We start from the raw sequence: 22,273 nt of genomic DNA on the forward strand, positions 1-22,273 counted from the left end.
CTCTTTCTTGGTAGAGCTACTGTTTTTATTGCCTGTTCCAAAGAGGGCTACCCCCTCCTGCATTTGGATATCCTGGATTTGGCAGTACTCAAAGTATTTTCGGTGTACCCTCTCCCCTTAAGTCTAAAGGCCATGTTTTGTTGGGAAGCCTCAAAGTTAGCTTGGTTCCTGCAAATGGGTCTCGCCCACATTACCTCCCCATAAGGGATACTATTTTTCAACGCCACCAGGTGGAAGCTCCTGGCATGCAGCATAGTGTTACCGGCGGTAGCTTTCCTGTAAACCGTGGTAGTGAGCATTGAATTTTGCACCAATATTCTAACATCTTGGAAGTCCAATTGTGTGCAACTAATCTGGCAGGTAAAATGAAGATTAAGATTATTAGTGATAATAGTGTTAACAAACAAGTTGGCTGAGGCTTCGTCTCCCTTCCATAGCATAAACAGGTGGTCTGTGTACCTTATCCAAAGTAGAATATTGTCTGATGTTTCAACCATCTCCTGACCATCGAGTACCTGCTCCTACGATCAGCCCATATGCAAATTAGCATAGCTAGGGGTGAAGCAGGTACCAATTGAGGTCCCTCTCTGCTGTTGGAAGAGCTCCCCATTAAACTGGGGAGAGGAGTTAGCCTAACGGCTAAGGCGCTCGACCTCGGAATCTGGGTTCGAGTCTCGGTAACGACGCCAAAACCTCCTGTGATTCTGGGCAAATCACTTAATCTCCCCGTGCCTAAAAAATAAAAAAAAAAATGGAAGTGTGTGTCCTCATGTAAAAAATGTAATTTGTGCTATGTAAAGCGCTCTGATACCTGATTCGGTTCGGGTCTAGTTTGCGCTATATAAAACTCTACAAAAAAAACAAACAAAAAAAAACAGGTAGATATTTCTGCTGAGACACAACCAGATCATGTGTAGAAGCATGCTGTTGTGTCTAAAAAATTGGATTGGTCTGACCCTCAGAAAATTCTGTACTGTTCTTAGGCCATCACCATGGTGAATGCCAGTATACAATGAGGTAATGTCAAGGCTCATCATCCCCCATGTAACGTCAAAAATTCACTTTAAGAATTCTGACGTACCTTCAACGTATGAGGGGAGGTTCTGAAGCAATGGTTGTAGGAATTGATCTAGGTAAGCAGGAGTGTTCTCAAAATGTCCGTCTAGGGCAGTTACGATAGGTCTACCAGGAGGCTTGATCATACGTTCATGGATCTTAGGATGAGGCAGATAGAACACAGGCAATTTTGAGTCCTCCACCCTCAGAAAATTGTACAAATCTACTTCTTTCCATTCAGTTAGATCACCCAAAAATCCATCCTTGACCTTCAGGTATTCAGTCTTCGCAATCCTAATATAATATTGTTGGTCACTCAACTGAGAATATGCTTCATCCACATATATTTGCTTGCTCCACAGCACAACATCACCTCCTTTATCTGAGGCCTGCTCAACACAGTCATCTCCCCACTCCATTTCTGTACAACCTGTCTGAATTTCACATTCTGATTCATACTCAGTCTCCTTTCGACACCAGACTTAGACTGCAAGTTGTTCAATTCCATCGTCATGAATTCTGAGAACACATCAAGGTTATCAAGTAAATTCGTTGAAAAAAATGTAGATTTTGGTCTGAAATCTGTACAACCCCCTTTATTAACCTCCAAATTCATCATGCTCAATAATTGTGTTATCAATTTCAATATTATCAGTCTCTGATTGTCTCTCAAGGTATGTCAGATTTCGCATAAAATCCACATATGAGACCTCCAATTTGCTTGGTGGAAGTCCTCCTCTTTTTTGAAACCATCTGTTTCGGTTTTTTGCTGAAGAATTTCTTCAGGCTAAGTTAGTGAACATACTTAAATACATCGATTCTAGCTTGTGCGTAGTCAAAACGAGAGACAGAGCTGTCGGAGGGGATGATTAATTAGGGGCAGGCGGGGCCAGGGGTCTGGAGCAGCAGCTCAGAAGCCGCGCTGGAGAGACCGTGAAAGGGAACTAAGGGGAATAGGACGGCTTAATTTGTAACCGGTGCTCCTGGAACGCTTGCTCTAAAAACAGGAAATAAACATATATATGAGCTGTTGGAGACTGAAGCTTGAGAGTTGTACAATTTATTTGAAGACACAGCTTCTAGGAACAATCACAGTTTGAATATTTGAATATACTGAGTAAAAGTTTACATTTGCTAAGAGAGAGAAAAGTTGCTTTAAGGTACACTTGTGAGTTTTGAGGCAGATTGAATAAAAACGGTTGTGCTTGTTACATAGATGAATACTCACATTTGCTTATAAGTGTAATCCTGTAAGATACATTAGAATGCAGAGTACATGTTATTTATCATTAGGTACGCTCACAATGCTATATCAGTGAGATTTCCTAAGACCACAATATGAATGCTTAAATGTAGAGAACAAGTTAAAAAGCACATTTGCAGATATAAAATGACTTGTCTAAAAAGTAGTTAAAACATAATACAAATAAAATATTTACATACATAAAATATGAACATTTGATCAAGGGCCCTTGGAGACAACTCTCAGTCTGAATACCTACAAACAGAACAAAAGAATCCTAGGGAAAGTAATTCATTATCGGCGGACAAGGTGACATTAGTCAAATTTATCATCGTTTCTTTTTCTTTTCATTTCTTGTAATTGGGGAGTCACTCTCCCCTTGGGGTCCAAGCCTGCCTCTTTTCCCTCGGCCTCCTCACCTTTGCCTCTTGTTCCATTTGGTTTTTGCAGTCTCCTTTTTCTGTGGTTGGATCTTTGGTCCAGCTGTAAAAAACAGAACACATCTTGGACTGATGTGCTTGCTTTATCCATACCGCTGCTGCTCTTCTTCCATTTCTGCCCCTGTATCAGAGCTGAAGTTGCTGAAGAAAATATTCTGTCTCAGTTGGCTGACCTCTCCCAGCCTTTGACTACACATGTTCTCAAAGCGTCTGATGAAGGTAAAGATCTGCCCTCGTTCGTAGTCAAGATGGTTACGCTGGACTGTTTGCGCTTTTGTCAGTATAATAGTTTCTTCAAGTTTCACCATTCTTACTTTAAGCTCTTGGTTGCAAAGAGTTACTTGTTCCTTGTCACACCTCATTGCTCAGGTGATCATTAATTAGTTCAATCTGCACCATCTTTCAATCTCTGCGTATTTAATAAGCACTTGGATCAAGTTAATTGAACTGTGAGTATTGAGTTCCACCCACTCTTTAATTAAGTCTGAGTGCGGGTTCTCGTAGCCGGGCGTTATCATAATTCTCAGGCCACGGGTTATCCTCCCCACAACAATGAACTTTGTGAGCGGCACTGCATTCCACCACTGGAGAGTTTTGATTTTGATAGCTTCTCTGATCTACAGTGCATGGTCTTCAAATTGCTACTCTCCTTCGATACTTGTCCTCCCTGGTTTAAACCTGCTCCTCCGTTGGCAGAGCTGTCACCCAAAAATAAAGCATCTTTCGCTTCAAGTCTTTAACAATCTCCTCCTCCGCCATAATGAAGGTAAGGTACCTTGCACTGCCTTGGCCATCAGATCAGCACTCTGCTCATCGAAAGACCCGACTCAGACAATCCAAGCGATATTCAAAACCCCTACCAAGTAAGGAATCTGAATGGTGCAAGTGCCCTCCAACCCTTCCACGCCCATTTCTTAGCAGGGAGAATGAGGCTTTGGGGAGGGGTCCTGCCAGCCTCAAAGCAATATCCAAGCAGGGGTGCATGCCTGCAGTCTCCATATTCTCAGGGGAGCCAGGTTAATGAGATTTTATAGATAGGTGTGAGCATTATACAAGAACTAATGTTAAAAAAACACTGACATAGATACACCAGTTATATTTTAGTCAATTAACTATAACTTGTACCTCCATCAAGCACTGCTTTTGACCTGACACATTGGCTTGGGAGCACAGCACTCATTTGCAACAGTATTCTTTAAATCAACGAGAGATGTAATCAGATACGTCATTTAACAAATCATGGGTGATGTAATATGTGAGGTCATATGCAGGCCACAATGGAGGCGCTGGGTATAGTAAATTGACTGGACTAGAACTGGCAGAGTTTTTTTTTTGTAAAATGCAAGTTCATTTCAACACCGAACCAGACCATCACTTTAACCAGTGTTCTCTTTAATCATATTCTAAACTGGCCCAGCATCCAAAGCCTGCAGTGGAAGGCCTTTGGCTGTGCACAGTAGAGGTTTGCCGTAGGGCATGGACTCCAGGTCAGTCCCCAGTGTCCACTGCTACTCTCTCACCCAGCCATGGCTTCTGGCCATGCGCAGCTGGGGTTTGCTAAAGGACTTTGGCTCATTGCTAGACCCTCCATTCAATCCTCAACAGGTGACCAATACCACTGCCTCTGGCCATGTGCAGCGAGGGTTGGCTGGTAGACCTGAGCCCATTACTTCACAGGCGACCATCTGGGGGTTCCCAAGCACCATTGCGCACAAATTTTGTCTACCTAAAGGTTTACTATTTTAAAATTAGAGGCTGTTAAGTGATGTTGAAGATGGATAGGATGAGTAAACAGATGAGAAAGGAGGATGTATTTATGCAGGCATTTCCCTCTACTTTCACCTCTTTAAAAATACATTATGCCTCAAAATACGCAACATCCATACCTCCCTTTACATTTTTAACAACTCAATGCTAGTTTACTTCAGCCAGCTCATCAGGTAAGGCTTTAAATTTAACAGCTCCAATTCCAACAAAATAATGTTCATGAGTGCCTCACTGTTGGCTTGAATACAAAAGTTAGCACTCTCGTTAGTCTTTAGAACTCTGTAGTAAAGCTATAGGCAATCACTAGAGAGCTAACAGACTCCAGGTGGTGTTCGAAGTATAGATTTTTAAATCTGCGCGTCAGAATATTTTACAGACATGGACAAGGAAGATATTTGAGAAATCATAGAAAAGGTGTACTGATATTAGCTTACTTGAGCACTAACCATAATTTCTATGACAAAAGAACCCCCTCATTTCTTCATTCATCAAAGTATTCTCTGTAAGACATACTTTGTTTTACAGCTTTGATTCCACCAAGAGGCCTTCAGGTGTGCCATACTTTTGTCATGAATTCAGAATGTTAGCGCTCAAGTGGTTTATTAGTACACTGTAGTGAAGCTGCCGTAGAACATTGAGAAATCAACTGACAGGCTGCAGCTGCTTTTGGAAGTACACATTTCACTCTGCATACCAGACATTTCTTCTGACACCAGATCAAGAAGATTTGTGAGAATTTATAGAAAATGTGTCCTTATTTCAGTTTTCTATACCACTAACCATAATTTCTATAACACAAAGAAACCCTTCATTTTGTTAATTCACTGCAGTATCCCCTGCAGGAAATGCTTTTAGTTTTACATCTTTGATTTAATCCAAATGGCATTCAGGAGTGCCACACGTTTGTCATAAATACAGAATATATATGTTGCAGCACATATCCAAGTATGTCGATCACTTTTTACGCCCTTATGTCAGGACGTCGCCCTCGCATATCCAAGATAGTAAGGATTTTTTTTTTTTACATAAGATCAGATTCGTAGAATGGGACGAGGATTATCTACTGAGAAATTGGATGTGTCCAGTTTGTACACTTCAATTAAACATACAGATTGACTCACTACTTGTAGACACTTTTTAAAAACAAGATCTATGTCTTATTTCCAACATACTGAGATGCTATTGACCATGATCAAATTTTGTGCAAATAACAATTTTATCTTCAATGGCCTGTTTTTCAGACAAACAAGGCACAGCGATGGGCACCTGCATTGTTCAGAGTTATACCAACTTGAACGGTTGGTGGGAGCAGCAAGTGCCCAGTAGCGTGATTCAATATAGCGACCACGTGAGATTGTGTGTTCGATATATTGATGACCTTTTTATTATAAGGAAGGGCAGTCAGGAACAGGCAGAAGATTTTATTTAGAGACTTCACAACAATGAATTTAATTTGAAAGTCATATCAGTGCTCCAGAGATCGAATTCCTCGATTTGCATATTAAGGGTGTAGACAAAAAATTGACATCTAACCTGTTTCGGAAGAAAACAGCAGGTAATACACTCCTGCATGGCAACTGTAGTCACCCAATCAGTCGGACAAAAAGAATCCCCTATGGGGAATTTCTGCGGTTTTGCAGAAATTGTAGTACTGAGAGTGATTTTGGTGAGGAATGTGAAAGAATGTCTGGAAGGTTTCTAGAGCGGGGTTACAAAAGATCGGATATAGCCAATGCTTTTAATAGCGCAGTCAAAATAGATCGGGAAACTGCACTCAAACCAAAAGGGCAAAAAGAAAGTTCAGGTGAAATGAATATTCGTTTTATCACCACTTATAATATCTTCTCACAGGAAGTCAAGAAAAGTTTTATTAAACAAGGGGATGTCTTATAAACTGAAAGCACTTTGGTTGATGCCCTAGATGACTATCCTAACATCACATACAGGAAAGGGAATTCCCTTAGTGACAAGCTCTGTGTTAATGAGATAACCAAAGCTAAATCTGGCACTGATTTAATTCAGGGCTTTTATACCTGCATGGCTTTTAAAGCGTGCAAGTATAGTGTTAATGTGAAAAAAATATTTTCCCCTGTAACTGAAACCTTTATGACAATAGAAAAAATCTGACTTGTCAATCAGGCTTGTGTGTGTGTGTGTGTGTGTGTGTGTGTGTCTGTGTGTGTGTTAACCTGTCCATGTCTGAAAGCGTATGTGGGCAGTACGTTATTTCCAGCTAAGAAGCGTATTCTGGAACACATGCGGGCTATCCAAAATAAGGACAAACAATATCTGTCATTCTGAGAAATCCCATCGGAGCAATACAAATTTTCTGCGATTTTGTGTTACAGAGCCATTCCTCAGACTATAAGAGGAGGTAATAGAGTTAGTAAATTATGACAGTTGGAGTCTAGATACTAGAGCTGGATACTAAAATTCCACTAGGTCTGAATTTCGATGAAGAGCTGGTCTCCTTTTTAGGCGAATACATGTACTGATCTGTAAGCTGGAGAAAAATTACTGATGAGGTGAAGTAATTTTATTACTCTGCCTCTGAAATGAATTTGGTTTTAATAACAGTTTCATACGTCTTTATTTCGATTTTTACACCATAAAAGACATCATATAAAATACATACATAATTCATAAAATTCAAATACATGATCAATTTAACAATTTTAAAATTTTCACATTATTCTCTAAGACATCATTAATTCATTAAAACTTGATTAAATTGACTCTAAAGACGTACAGAAATTCATTAATGATAAAATAGGAATCATCACCTAATCATATGACCGAAGGATGCCTCGCTCTGATGATCCATGCCGACCCTAAGAATTTTGCCACACCTATAGTAACGCACTCAGAGGTATTTGATCTTAAAACCCAGAGAGCTTCCGTGCACCCCCGTGACTTTATCTTCCTGCAGATGGGTTTTAGCCATTTGCGCCGGGGGGCGGAATAAGCTGGGCACGCAAAGAAGATGTGGCCAATGGATTCCCTTTGGTCACTACACCAAGGGCAGGACTCTTTTTGCTGTCCGTGCCATTTGTATGTAAACATCTTTACAGGTAGCGAACCAACTCTAAACTGATGGTAGAGTTTTCTATCCAAGCTTCTAGTGATGCTATCCCAATAAGGCTCTAAGCGGGTGTCTACCTTGTGACTCAAAAACAAACCTGTCAAGTTTGCAGACTGTGATAGCATGACATGTTGTTCTTTTACAGTCGCCCAATATAGTAATTTAAATTCTTTTTTGGACGGAAAAGCACTGTTTCCCGGATCTGACCACTGTAAACTTAAACCCATGTTTTGCAATATGGACTTCACATCTCGGAACCACGGGAGGTTGCCTGACCCTATAATTGATCTTAAGTCTAGGATTTCCTCAGCAAATAAAACCAATTCTGGTGTTGACCATATGCGTCTCCACAGAGCTACCATCCTATATCGTGCTAGATCTTTAATAGAATGACAGCCCATATCTAATAGAAGGGGATGGATCGGGGTAGATTGTGGGAGACTAACCAAGCTGCGCAGAAACTTATTTTGGATTTTTACCAAAGGAGCAAGGTCCACAAAGCCCCATAAATCCGCACCGTAAAGGATTGCAGTACGTATTTTTGCATTGTAAATTTTTAATGCTGGCAATATCCTTTTGGATTGTGAACATCCTTGCTCTTTTACTAGACACCCCATTAAACTGGCACATTTTAAACAGAGGGCCTCAATCTGTGGCTTCCATCGCAGCCTGTAATCTAAAACCACCCCCAAATAGGTCATAACATCCACCTGTTCTAAATCAATGCCATTCATACTGACGTGGCTCCGTTGCGGTTTATTTTTAGTTAAGACCATAAATTTCGTTTTGGACACATCGATCTCTAGATCATTAATTTTACAGAAGTCCACAAACTTGTTTATAGCAGTCTGTAGCCCCATTTGGGTTTTTGCTAAAATCAACGTATCATATGCAAAGATGAGGAGAGGAAACTTTGTGCCGCCCAGAACTGGCGCATCAGTAGGGGTGTCTGCTAGGAACTGCACTGCTTGATTAATGAATAGTAAGAACAGGGTTGGTGCAAGGACACAGCCCTGCCTTACACCACGAGTAACGGGGAAGGGCTCAGTCACCTGTCCCTGCCTGCCCCATCTGACTCTAGCAAAATTATTCTCATGCAATCTTGCAGTTAGCTCCAAAAGTTCTGGTGGCATTCCCATTTTATCCAAGGCAACCCACAACTTCTCTCTCGGGACAAAATTAAATGCGGATTTGAGGTCCACAAATGCTGCGTAGATGGTGCCCCCACCTAAAAACACAACCTTCCAGTGTATCAGAATAAATCTGAATACTTGGTCGATTGTGCTGGTGCATGACCTGAAGCCTGCTTGCATCGGGGATAATATATTTTCCTTACACATCCATGCCTGAATTTTAGCCAAAACCATTCTTGCTATAACTTTCTGCAGGGCGTCTATAAGACTTATTGGGCGGTAGTTCCCTGGTGACGACCGATCTCCTTTTTGAAAAATAGGTAGAATTTCCGCCCCTCTCCATGAATCTGGAATCCTGGCCCCATTAGCAATGGCGTTAGCTAAAATCGTGATATAAGACACCCAATTATGCTGGTCATACTTGAAAAGAAGACACCCAATTATGCTGGTCATACTTGAAAAAAGACACCCAATTATGCTGGTCATACTTGAAAAGAGACACCCAATTATGCTGGTCATACTTGAAAATAATAACTCTCTTAGCACTTTAGATTCACTTAGCACTTTAGATAGTAATTTTGACTTTTGGAAATTTGTAATTTTTTATGTGTCCGTTTCATTTAGGTTACCTGAGATATACTTCCTTGGATATGAATTTCTGCTATCGAATTGTGGACATCAGCCAAAATCTATTGTTAAGATAGAGCATATTGAATTTTGGTAAGACATATTATTAAGTATGATGTATGTTTGTGGTTAAGTCCTCTTAGTTAAACATTATACCAGCAGATGGGGATGGACATAGAGGATTTTACTGCATTATAAGCAAATAGTGTCATGTTTATAACCTGTACGAATTGGTAGATAATACCTCCTATGTGGCTATGGTTATTTCAACGAAACAGTATACCCACCCATTATGTAGGTTATCTGCATGCCAGTGGCTGTGCAAAATTGTACAGTATGCCCAATTTGGCTTAATTGTCTTTAACAAACCCTGGCCCTCCTCTAGTGTAACAATAAATGTCCAATTCGTAATCTGGAGTTTATTAATTTTTGGAGGTAACCTTTTAAGATTGTAGCATAGGTGCACTTTATTTGATTGGGAGAGGTAGGAATACTAGGTACCAATTCATGTTATTAGGATAAAAAAAATCAGATAAAAAAAAACAAAGAAAAAAAACATTGGAAAATTGAGTAAAAAAGACAAGAAATTGGCTGAGAGACATTAATAAGTATAAATATTTTGTTACGGATTGGGATCACAGACATATCAGGGATGTGGCTATTACAATTTTATTTTGTCCTTTATATGGAAATGTATTACCAGCATGATAATTTTAATAATAATAAGTTATATCTCATTCTGTTTCTATCTATATAATTGGAAATATAGATGGGTTCATTTATATGTTATGAAGTTTTCTTGCTATACTTTGCACATTGTAAAATGGCTGTCATGTGTTGACTACCTACATCTATGAAAGTCCTTCCTTTATGTCACTATTTTTAATGCTCTACTTAAGTCATGCTGACAACCATTTGTAACACCTGTGATCAAGGCATGTAGACACTGAAACGCATTGGGTTTGCTATGAATAAGTCCCTCTGAGCAACATTTGAGGTGAGGTGTATTTTATCATCTTTGGAGGGTGTGCGTGGCGTGCAGAAAGTCTGTTATTTGGGGAAGTCTAAGTATTACAGGGGTTTCCTCGTACCCTGGGACACACCGAGCTGCTGGTTCCTGGCACTCATGAGGATGGTGATTTGGGAGTATGAATATGAAAAAAACAAAACAAAAAAAATATATATATATATATATATATATATATATATATATATATATATATATATATATATATATATATATATATATATATATATATATATATAGCAATGACAGTGAAAATAAGTGCGGCCCAATATCACATTATTTAGAGGAAATGTATCTGTATAGACACATTTGTTACTACAAAGCAAACGCTAATAGCACAGCAAAAGTGACATGAGAAAAACATGTACTGCCTCACAGATTGCAATTCATAATTACCTCGGTGCAGAAACACAACCCTGGGCAGCCTGCCTTGGCTTTAGAAATATGCACATGAAAAAATGCCAAAGCACAGAACATATATATATATATATATATATATATATATATATATATATATATATATATATATATATATATATATATAGATGCAAAGAGTATAATAAGCTGTTTATTACCATTTGTGAGAAGTTGGCCTGGCATATGCTGTCCACTATTCTAGTGGGCACCTTGCACCAGTCCAAACGACCCTTATTGATGGTAGGTTTAAAGGTAACCTATATAGAAAGCTATCCTAGTGGTAGCTGTGGAGAGCAACCTTCAGGGTAAGTCTTGAAGGAATGTAAAGCAGCTTGTTTTACCAGTCTATAATCTCATGAATGACCAAATGAAAGGAGAACCACACCAGGTATATATACCAAATATATGTATTTATTTTAAAGACATCCCTCTAGTCTCTTTATGAGGCTAGAGGCAAAAGTACATTCAGTAAACTTAATTAGCACACAGTGGGCTCCTGGGAGTTCCAAGGTCTACCAAATCGGTAACCTCTCCCTTCTGTTCAACAATTGTATGGGGGCCACTCCACTTGTCTTGGAGGGCTGCTGGGGCCACAGGCTCCAACACCCGCACCTTCTGTCCTGGCTGGTAAACAGTCAGTACAGTCTTTTGGTCGTCATGCCAGGCTTTCTGTAATTCCTGGCTAGCCTCAAGATTTTTAGTTACCTTTTTCATATCCTGGAGCAGAGACCAAGTACATAGTCCACTATGTCCTGTTTAGGGGGTTGAGAGGCAACTCCCATCCCTCCTTCACTAGACACAATGGACTTCTTACAGGATGCCCAAACAGAAGTTCAAAAGGGCTGTAGCCAACCTCCTTCTGAGGAACCTCCCTGTATGCAAATAAAAGGCAGGGTAGTAGGATGTCCCATCTCCCCCTAAGCTTTTCTGGGAGACCCTTGGTCATACCTTTAAGGTTTTGTTGAATCTTTCAACCAAACCATTGCATTGTGGGTGATACAGTGTGGTGAATTTGTAGTTCACTCCACACTCCTTCCACATTGCAGTCAAGTAGCTAGACAAAGTTTGCACCCCTGTCAGAAACTAACTCCTTAGGGAAACCCACTCTTGAGAACACTCCCAAGAGGGCTTTTGCCACCACAGGTGCTATAGTGGTCCTAAGGGGAATTGCTTCTGGGTACCTAGTGGCACCACCACTAGGATAAACCTGTGCCCAGATGCTGTCTGAGGATCCATTGGTTCAACAATGTCAATCCCCACACTCTCAAAGGGAACCCCCACCACAGGTAGTGGTATCGGGGGGTCTTTGTGGTACCACCTGCCTTACCACTGGCTTGACAGGTGACACAGGAGCAACAAAACTCCTTTGTGTCTTCAGACATGTAGGGCCAATGAAAGTGAGGGGCATTCCGGTCCCAAGTCTTCTTTTGGCCCAGGTGTCCTGCTAAAGGAATATCATGGGCTAGTGTCAATAGGAAGCCCCTGAATTTCAAAGGTATAACCAACCTCCTGGCTGCACCAGGCTTGGGGTCTCTACTCTCTGAATACAGGAGTCCATCACCCCAATACATCTTATGGGTGCCACTAGCATTCCCAGCAGCCTGCTGTCTGAGGGGTTCAAGAGAAGGGCAGCTCAGCTTCCCCCGACTCAGATCTGCCCTGGAAGGGCCCCCTGTCCCCAGGAACTCAACCTGATCAGGATCAAGCTCATCTGGGACAGTTCCATCTTCACAAACACAATCATCTCCCTCAAGAGACCGATCCTCACTCTGAATCAGGGGGCACTGCCTTAACCCTACCGCTCCTTTTCTTGGAAGGCACCTGGTCCATTATTCCAGAATCCAGGGCCTGTTCAGTTTTAGACATTTTGGCCTGTGACCTAGTCACAGCGAACACATGTGCAGAGATTCCCAACATTTCTGCATGGGTCCTTAACTCAACTTCAGACCAGGCTGAAGTCTCTAAATCATTGCCAAGCAAGCATTCTACAGGGAGGTCTGCACATACCACAACTTTCTTGAGGCCAGTTACCCCTCCCCAGGAGAAAATAACTGCCAGGGCATGGTTGGTCCTGACATTGCTATCATTGGTCACTTGGTAAAGTTCACCAAGTATGATTTGTCCAGGGTCCACAAGGTCTTGTGTCACCATTGTGACACTTGCTCTTGTGGCCCTGTATGCCATAGCCTCTTGTCCATTTATCAAAGTCTGCTGTCTGTATTTGCCCAACTTACTGGGACTCACAAAGGAGGACATATCCAGGCCTTCATCACAGACCAGAACAGCCTGAGTTGGAATTCTGACTAGGCCAGAGTTCACCTCAGAACCCAGGCTTAACCCTATGACACCCTTCTGCTGAGTACCACCACCTTGAGCTGAACTAGGGGGAACAGTTGCCTTAGGGGCAATGGTGGCTGGAGTTGAATCTTTACTTCTAGTGCAATCACTAGTCCAATGGCTGTTCTGTTTACATATTTTACACCATGGTTTCTTTTGGCCTTTCTTTTTGCAAGATTGGGACTGCCCACCAGTAGAAGATTTTTGGGGGCCTTGTGAAGACTTCTGGTCTTTACCCTTCTCCCCACCCTTATTAGGATCTTGCTTCTTCTGGTCACTACCTTGGTTCTGTACCTTCTGCTTCAACCTGGTTCTGACCCATTTGTCTGCCTTCTTTCCCAATTCTTGGGGGGAGGTCAGATCAGAGTCTACCAGGTGCTGATGCAACAGCTGATTCTGGCAGTTATTAAGTATTTTCTCCCTCATAATCAAGTTGTATAATCCTGTACAATGACACACTTTACTGCCCAGTAACCTGTCCTCCAGAGCCTTAGTAGCACAATCAACAGAATCAACCAAGTCCTGAGTTTGTGTCTTCTTGGTATCTCTGAACTGTATTCTATACTGTTCAGTGGTTAGGCCAAACCCATCTATTATGGCACTCTTCAAGACTTTGTAATCATCCGCATCCTCTTGTCTGCAAAGGAAAGCCACAAGATTGCTGCCCACTGCTCCTGGGGGACCTTCTGAACTTTGCAGGCCCTTTCCAGTGTAATTATCTATTTGTGGATGCCATCCTCACTCTGGTAGGGAGGGACAATCTTGTTTAAGTTTCTATGGTCATAAGACCTTTCCCTACCACTAGGGAAGTTGCTGCCACCATGGGACTCTGGTCCCATCTTTTTTCCTGCTCTTTCAAGCTCTAGGGACTCCCTTTCTAAGGCTACTCTTTGATTCCTTATTCTCAGTTGGGCTTCTTCAAACCTCAGCTGATTCTCGCTCTTCTCGTGGGAGGTGTCCCTCCTATGAAAAGAGACAGAGGTACCTACAGATGTGTCAGAATGGTTAGATTCCTCTAAATTAGATCTTGACCTTCTAGGCACACCTCCAACTCTTCCTGGTGGGACAAACACAGGGCCACCTTGGCCGACTTCATCTCCAGTTGGAGCTGGATTGTCCATGTCTAGGTCATTGTCACCTGCCTGGTCAGCATCAGAGTCTGAGTCCTGGTGGTTTGGACCACTGGGCTCTTCTTCCTCTGCTTTTCCCACCCCACTGCCTACCCTTTCAGGCTCTGTAGCCTTCCTATGGTCATCCAGCAGTAACACTTTCTGAGGTGTTGGGTGGTGGCATTCTTGCCTGTCTTCAATTTCCTCATAGTACACAGAGCCCTTAATTCTTAAAAAGGGAATGATGCCTGTAATATACTGACATCTGGCAGGCATCCACAGATTCCAGGCGTTGAAGACATAATTAGTGAGGAGTGGCGTATGCACTACCTACTCTAGTTGTTTACCTACTAAACTCACTTGAGTTGTAGAAAGGGTGTGCTTAAGCCATCGACACAAGCTCTGTATTATATGTACCTCTGGTACCTTTAGTGGTTTTCAAATGATCAATCACTTGAGATTATCTGGTAAAACAATGGCAAGCTGGAATCCCACACACTGCACACAAATGTGAGAAGTTGGCCTGGCATATGCTGTCCACTATTCTAGTGGGCACCTTGCACCAGTCCAAACAACCCTTATTGATGGGAGGTTTGAAGATAACATATATAGAAAGCTATCCTAGTAGTAGCTGTGGAAAGCAGTGTCAGGCTAAGTCTTGAATGAATGTAAAGTAGCTTGTTTTACCAATCTATATTCTCATGAATGAACAAATTAAAGGAGAACCACACTAGGTATATATATAAAATATATGTTTTTATTCTAAACACATCCCTCTAGTCTCCTAATGAGGCTAGAGGTAAAAGTACATTCGGTAAACTTAATTAGCACACAGTAAATTAGCACAATATACGTTGAGCCCTAGGGGCGTACCAAACCATATATTAAGAAAGTGGTATAAGAACGATGACTGACGGAGACGAGGCCTAGAGCCATTAGAACCGCTGGGGGCCACCAGGAACCACCCAAGGTAGTGACACAGGGGACCCACGGGGGACGCATGCAGTGTCAAAACACAGCCGCGAATCACCATTGACTTCTATGGGGAAAGTCGCAGTTGGAATTTTAAAGATACAGGACACTTAGAAGAGAACTTGGAGCAAACCCTTTAGAACTAGGAGGTTCTAGAGTCAACACCCATGGGAGCACTGGAGTACTCCAGTTACCCGACCCAGGGAAGCCGGGTGCATAGGTGTCTTTTCGTGTCGGGTTTCGTCGTCGATTTCATTGGCGATCTGCTACAAAGTGCTGCTGGCGGCCAAGTCGAAAGTGTCCGGGTGGATCCAAGGGTGGATCGGAGATGTGAAGAACCTGAAAGCAGAGGGGACAGAATCTGGGTCACTTGCCAGTGACCAGGAAGGCAAGGAGAAGAGGACAACCGATGTCTGGTGATTTCAGGCGAAGCTGGACTCTTCCGCCACGAGGACCAGGAGGCATCGACGACGACCAGGAGCTGGATTCGAGCTGTCCAACGAAGGATGTCGAGTGTTGCGGTGTCGGTTTCCGGATTGGACCCAACAAGCCTTGGCAACAGCAACCCACGCAGAAAGCAGAGATTGGCTTCGGTGCAGACCAGCAAGGTCTGAGGGACTCACCACTCGGTGGAAAGTCAGGGCACTTCTGGAGCAACCAGGGATGCCCAAAGAAAAGAAGAGTTACCTTTGTGGGGACCCACCAGTCGACGGACCAGGGATCGCAAAGGGGCCTCGAGCAGAAATGCTAAACCGGGCTCACGGAACACTTGTGGAGTGTAGGCCCACAATCTTCGGTGCAGATGGTGCTCGGACTACAAGTAGCCCAATACACAACTTCGGGAAAGCTCGGGAAGTCGATGCACTAGCAAATGTGCACGGTGTGCAGGAGTTCAGGTTCCACGTCACTCGTGAGGGTTGCGGGTATCAGCTTTGCTGGGATCTCGTGTCGGCCTCTGAGAAGTCTGGAAGTCTGTGTCCTGAGTCGCAAATACTTCGGAATCCGGCGGTAGCTTCGGAAATGCAGACTGGCAAGATGCTTCTTTATTGCCTGTTTGAACAGGGGAGTCAGTCCTTGACCCCAAGGGAGATTCTTCAGTCCTCTAGTCGATATAATGTCTCGAAGTTCCAGGATTCAGTATCAGAGTTTCGTCCAGGGGTAATCTAAAGTCCTAAGGACTGGGGTCCCATACATATACTAAGTTAGGGGGTTGGACATACTCTGGGAACCCACCTATGGGAGGGACTAGGGAGAGGGGTGGTTACACCCTTTTCCCTTTGTCCAGTTTCGCCCCTGCAACTGGTTTGAACTGGGGTATGCACAGGGACACCAAGTGTGCCCCAGCACAGTCTGAAAAGCATTCTCTGAATGCACCCACCCAGCCCCAATACACTAAAGCCTGTCTGGGAGGTGGTTACAGCTCTCTGTGACAGGAAACCTATTGTCCAGGCCTCCCCAGCCGGAGTTTCGTCCAGCAGCAGGAGGTCAGACTCGTGTCTGTGGCTGCAGCATCCATTTTGTGATGCTAGGGCTCTTTTAAACTATTACAGGTTAGGTCAGTGTGTACATGTCTTCTCCCTCTAGAAGGGTGGAATTCTACCCCCGCCGCCAGGACTGGCGGGGGGTGGTTAGGATTCCAAAGTGGTTGACACCAAACATGACATGTTTCCAAAGTTAGCATTTACCGCAAGGTTATAAGGCACTTTAGAGTATATGGTCTGAACAGCCTCAGAGAATAGGCTCCGAAAGCTGCAGAGGGGCCCAGCTCATGCCTGGGCACCCTCACACACAAAACTAAGCACTCTCTCTTCAGGATTGATAAGGCCTGCCATAGGAGTGACATAGGTTTATATGCGTCAGTGATTAAAGGTAGATATAGGTAACATATATGTTAGTAAGGGGTGCATGCACCACCTTACCCAGGCTGCAGTAGCAGACCTGTGGTGCCATTTTGGAAGGCTTCCCAGGGGTGGCATAATACATGCTTCAGCCCCTGGTAGGCCTCAGGGGTACTTATGCCCTTTGTACCTAAGGTACTATATACTAGGGACTCAAGGGTAACCCAGTAACCAATCTGGAGTGTACCTAAAGTACATGCAATCATTTTAGAGAGGAAGCAGCTAGGCTGGGGTCCTGAATAGCAGGGTCCCAGCCAGTCTTAAGTCGAGAAACAGTGAAACACCAGCAAAAAGTGGGGATAACCATAGTAAGCAGATCCTACTCTCCTACACCATTGTTGAGGGAGGGGAGGGGCATCATGAATCACTCATGACTTCGCCTCGTGAATGAAGGCACAGTCCCCTCCCTGCACTCAACAATGGTAATAGTTGCCATATTACACTCTGAGCATCTGAATATTAAACTATTTGGTATCTGAATAATGTACCCACTTCGTGCTTGTGTGAACTGCTGGATGCCCTGCCAGGTGTGTGCCATTCATACTGACTCACTGACAATTTTATTATTGAATAACTAGTTAGAGTTTTTCCCCACATGGCCTAAATTTTCAAATATTTCTAATTAGTAAAGCAAAATCTATGCTACATCCATAATCAATAGAATGAATTGCCTACCCACTGCCGACCCAAAACAGCTTCTCAATTATTGTCCGATCTCCCTCCTGACACTGTTCGGAAAGGTCATACAATCCTTGATAAGTAACCAACTATATAAACATCTAGAAGACAACAAGTTGCTAGATCCATCCCAATCAGGATTCAGAGCGTTTTCACAGCACTGAAACAGCCTTACTTGAGATCATGGACAATATAAGGCTGGCCCTTGATTCAAGACAATCCGCCATCCTGATTTTACTTGACCTGTCGGCTGCCTTCGACACCATCTCACACAGCATTCTCTTAGAACGCCTAGCTGAGGTTGGTGTCGAGGTCTCAGCCCTACTTTGGATCCAGAGCTACCTGAATGGACGACGCTCAAAGGTCCAAATAGAAACATTCTCCTCAAAAAACCAGGAAATCGACAAGGGTGTCCACCAGGGATCAATATTAAGTCCTACACTCTTAATTCATATGTGTCCCCACTAGCAAAGGTAATTAGAGCACATGGTTTTGTAACCGTGTCTTATGCAGACGACACACAGCTGCTAATTACCCTAGGACCTGACCCCACTGACACTAAATTTAGGTTCCAACAATGTATGCTGGCAATAAAGGATTGGATAACTAACAACTATTTGTTACTCAACGCCGGCAAAACAGAGATACTGCTCTTTGGAAATGCACACAAACACTGGACAGACGAATGGTGGCCGCCGGCCTCGGATCCCTGCCCCCCACCTAAGTCTACAGCCCGGAACCTGGGGATAACAATAGATAAACTTTCCATGGTCGACCATATTAACCCGTTTAACGCTGCCGCGATTTTGCAGCAGTGCGGCACTTCTGCAAAACAGGTGGGGCCGCGTCGGCCATTGGCCGACAGCAGCACTGGGGAGGTAGTGCTGCCGTCGGCCAATGGCCAACGGCAGCATGGAAGGGGTTAACAAGGTAGTGCGCACCAGTTTCGGGCTCATGCGCAATCTTAAGAAAATCTTCAAATGGATCCCCCTCCCATCCCGCATGCCCCTAGTGCAGGGACTAATCATAAGCAGTCTTGATTATGGAAACGCACTGCTCGCCTCCATAAACGACCTTCTGACAAAACTTCAGGTCCTGCAAAACACCGCGGCCCGGATGGTCCTTAACATCCCTCCCCACACCTCCTCTGCGCCCAGTTTTAGGACATTACACTGGCTTCCCATAAAAAAATATCAAGTTCAAACTGTGTTGTCTAGTCCATAAGACCCTTAACGGTCAGGGGCCAAAATACCTAACAAAAAAGCTGACGGACTATCACCTGGCTAGAACCCTCCGATCCACCAGCAAGCATCTCCTAACCATTCCCAAAGTCCGCACAGTTAGGAATGGCGATAGATCCTTCTCTAAAATAGCCCCAGAAACTTTGAACACTCTGCCTCTATACATCAGGATGGAACCAAATCACCAGAAGCCCGAAGAAACCTAAAAACCTGGCTTTTCTAGCTCTGCTTGGCCACTTGTCTATCTCTCCTGAGTATCTGCTGGCGCTATGAAACCTATGGGTGATTTACGCGCCTTACAAATACCAAATACATACATTACCTTTAAGAGTTAAAAAAAATATTTCAGACTGTATTTATGATATTAATCTTATGACTTGCTAAGATTTGTGATTCCTCCTGAAAGTCCTTGTACTTTTGTATACCAGTGTATTTACATTGTTTTTTTTTATTTATCATGCATAGAAAACAAGCAATGGACTCCAATGTTTATGTTTTGAAAAAGGCTACAATTTAGTACCGAAACACGTTAATGTTTATCTGTCCATTTTAATAATAAATACAGCATTTTACGAAAAAGTTCACCACTTTTGACTTTGTGTATATATATTTATGGTCCAGTAATGGTTAACTTCTGATGACCTCACCACTAATGAAACAAATGACTTTACAAATTACATAAATGATCTCACTAGTGACCTGACCTATTATCTTACCATTAACATTGATATTAACATTGAAATGGCATGCCTATGTATAAAATATAGTCTCTTTGTGTATGTTCTGTGATTTAAATACGTATCGTGAAGTCCTCTTATGGTTATAAATATTGAGAGGTCATCTTCATTGCAAAAGGTGTGCGAGTTATTGTTTGTACGGCAGGTATGCGAGCCATGGTTTACAGAGCTAAACATAACAGGAATTTCAGGCGAGTTTGCAGTTTTATTTCGTAACACTAACTGCATTTAAATATTGCTTTTTAAAATTATTTTCAGGGTTTTAAGCTATATTAAAGTGTTATGACAAAAGCTAAACATAAGTTCACTGACTTTTTTTCACTGAATTTTGAAGTTTGTTAATATTCAGTATCCAACTTCTACAAAAAAAACCTCCTCCAGTATTGGCCTGAGCACAAGGCAGTGGATTGGCTGCAAGGCCTGGCCCTTGATCAGACACAGACCCAACATTCCCCCACTGTGCATGGCATTTAACTGTATGTGTCAGGGGTTGGGCACAGGACCTAGCAATCAGCCATGCGCCGTACCATCCATGGCCAGCCAATCCCTGCTCCACACAGCTGTTTGTGATTGTTTAAACAATTTCATGCTAAGTTTGGTGTAATTCCTTTCCTTTTTTTTTGCCGTAACAGAGAGGAAAGTTTCCTTTGGGTTTTAATAGGAAATGCTAATTTTTTGCCTTCTCCTCAATCACCCCTTGCCTTCCTCTTGATGGATCTACATGAAACTTGACAAAGCGAAACCTAGACATTTTTATTATTTGACTGTCAAGTAATAAGCAAAGCAAAGACTGGCCTTTCCTTGCAAACGCAGACCTAACAGTAACTACATGATCTCCTTCCACAAAAGCAATACCTATCGTCAAGCCCCCCTGCCCCCCAAGAAAAAACCTATGCTTGGCATCCTACTGAATTGTCCAACCAACAAAACATACACCTATTATCTTGCCACCCTCTCCAGCCTATCAAAACTACACCTGGATGGAGTGGTGTCTGACATTTTTTGTATACGGAGGGGGACCACACATGGTTGTCCCCAGTCCCCACTTCCCTTTGTGCTGGCAATCGAGCCGTTAGCTTGCCTCATCAGATGCAATGCTCAGATTAACAGTTGGACGCGGGACATGAATCATGATGACAGAATAGCGTTATACGAGGATGATGTCCTATATATCTCTGACCCCACACAAAGCGGAACTCACGGCCTTTGGATTCTCCAGCTCTTCGCAGAAGCCTCCGGAGTAAGCGTTAACCCTGCTAAGTCTAAACTTGGTGCTACTATCCCCTGCACAGGATGTTGAGTAGGCAAACTAACATTCTGATGTGGAGGCTAAGTTTCGATATATAGGTATACACGTGGTAATCCACTCCGCCCTCACTTGGACCCTTTACATGACACCTTTGATTCAGATAGTCAAAAAAGACCTGCAAAAATAACTATACCTCCCCCTGAATGTCATGGGCAGGATAGCCCTATCAAAATGATGGTCCTTCCGCAATTTTTATATTTTTTTCAAAAGTTCCCACAAGCAATAGCCCGACATTGGTTCTGAGAGATAGATTCCTTAGCCACACGCTTTTTATGGCAAAACAAAAGACCGAGATTGGCCTATGCGAAATGTCAGTGTGGTACATTCGAAGGGGGTCTTGGAATGACAAACTTAGATTAATACTATCTAACAACCCAGTTACTCACCTTTAACAACTGGTTTGAAACATATTATCAACAACGTACACATCTCACACCAGACAGATTACATAAAGCGGGTCTCAAGCCACATGCTGAATGTGCCAGATGTTCCCATACTCCAGCAACATTTTACCATATAGTTTGGGATTGTCCCCACGTTCAAAGATATTGGGAGATGACAGTGGCAGAACGTACAAAAGTGGAGGGTTTGGAGGTGGAACTCTCGCCTAAACTTCTCTTACTTGGGATACTTGAGGGGTCTGAGGGCATGAGGGCAGATCCAACACTGCTGGGCATGGCCACCATGGTAGCCAAGCGAGACATAGCTGCTCACTGGAAATCGGCAACACCACCAATACTTAACCAATGGCGAAGAGGGGTGGATTGGTGCGACCAGCAAGACAAGCCGGTATATGAGGCCTGGGGTTATCCTGCCAAGTATCATAAGATCAGGAATAAATGGTGAGGAGAAGCGGCATGGACTGGACGTACTAAATAGATGAAGTCATACCGATTGGTGAATCCTGGCACACTGTGGAGTTAATGTGATCAATCTGATATTTGCTTTTGTGCCATGATTATTTCTGATGGAGAGGTGCAGATGGGTTAATGTGCATTTGTTTTTATCATGCAACAATAAAACTGAAAAATGTGGTCAGTATTTTTATTTTTTAAACACATCTGGCATTCTGCCATCCTGCCATTCAACAAAAGAAATCCCAATACTTAGCATCCTTCCAGCATCCCCAACTGCCTACAGACCCATATCACTCCTTCCTCATCCCAAAGAAGTGCTGTTTGCTTGGCCATAAAGTGGAGG

General features: G+C 42.9%; 1 protein-coding gene across 1 annotated transcript in view; it reads right to left on the minus strand.

Moving 5' to 3' along the window:
• The window catches only part of NET1 (neuroepithelial cell transforming 1), a 334,347-nt gene that overhangs the window by 32,314 nt on the left and 279,760 nt on the right, over positions 1-22,273 (minus strand). The window lies entirely within an intron of this gene.

This window comes from Lissotriton helveticus, chromosome 1_1 (genome assembly GCF_964261635.1).
Source record: "Lissotriton helveticus chromosome 1_1, aLisHel1.1, whole genome shotgun sequence".
Taxonomy (NCBI): Eukaryota; Metazoa; Chordata; class Amphibia; order Caudata; family Salamandridae; genus Lissotriton; species Lissotriton helveticus.